The sequence below is a fragment of the Octopus bimaculoides genome, chromosome 1, assembly GCF_001194135.2.
Source record: "Octopus bimaculoides isolate UCB-OBI-ISO-001 chromosome 1, ASM119413v2, whole genome shotgun sequence".
Taxonomy (NCBI): domain Eukaryota; kingdom Metazoa; phylum Mollusca; class Cephalopoda; order Octopoda; family Octopodidae; genus Octopus; species Octopus bimaculoides.
In genome coordinates, this window is record NC_068981.1 from 48,941,623 (window position 1) to 48,942,958 (window position 1,336).

A 1,336-nucleotide genomic window follows, 5' to 3' on the forward strand; every position below is an offset into this window, starting at 1 on the left:
ATATACGCATGTGTGTATGTATATAATTACATGTGCAGATACACAGAGATATTATTAAGGGATAAAACTCTAAGGGACACAGATTTATAAGTGCCATGCACTAAATTCTTGACCCTTGGGTACGTTATGTTAAGTTACAGCTAAATACACATATACATGGATGCGTGTATATGTGTATATATGTGTGTGTGAATATGTATATATATATATATACACACACACACACACACGTATATATGCGTGTTTGTATGTGTGTATTATGTTAACGTGTAGAAAGAATGATAGAAACAGGGCGAGAGAAAGTATAAGTGTGCATTTCTGTACAAATACATAAGTAAATATACTTATAAATGTGTGTGTATATAAATATATATATATATAGAATATTGTGTACCGATTCGCATCTAGACATTCTGGCGCACTCTTTCTTTCATTTTCTCAAATAAGTAATGCTAGCACCATCCCTTTCTCTCTCTCTCTCTCTCTCTCTCTCTCTCTCTCTCTCTCATACACATAGACATATATTTGTCTTTGAATGAGTGTAATTCATAAGTATATAGTTTATTTGCTTCTTTCCATTCGCTAGCTCTACATTATCTCTCAATGTAGACATTCTACACTTAACTTGGCTAAATCATAGCGTACATTTTTAAAAAAGGAAAAAAGAAAAAAAAAAACTTGTTGAAGACTGGAACCCCCACAATGAATTTACCCACAAAATCCAATTCATTGCAAATAGCAGCAATGCTACTATTTTAAATTGTATGCACCCTCTACATTATAAAAAATAGTGTAACAAAGAAGAGAAAGTAAAATAACAGGATATAAAAAAAAAAAAAAACATAGCCAGCCCATATACTTCAAAATCTAACCGGAGAAATATTTTCAAGTACTATATAGCAAACCGCCTACACAGGTATATGATTCGAACGAGATGCATCATCCTCTTGTTCGATTGGGAAATTATTTTCTAATGGTTCTTTGATTATAAACCTAAATACCCACATAGAAGGTTTTATTGGGTGAGAGAAGGGTTAACGGCGTATATTTCATTAATATCACTTGAGTTATTTCATCCAAATATCAAGAAAGACCTTAACGAAGTTTTGCTTAGGAATAAGAGACTTTAATACATAAAATATATCTATTATTTACTGGACGATGAACTCAATACCAACCAACGGTACATTATTCAAATTTTTGTAAAATGGGATGGACTGCGATATAAATATTCGACATACATTCGATTATTTCACGAGTTAACCAAATATTTTGAAGTAAATTGTACAAATTTTAAATACTTTCGTTAGGAAAAAAACCGTATGTTGATATACAT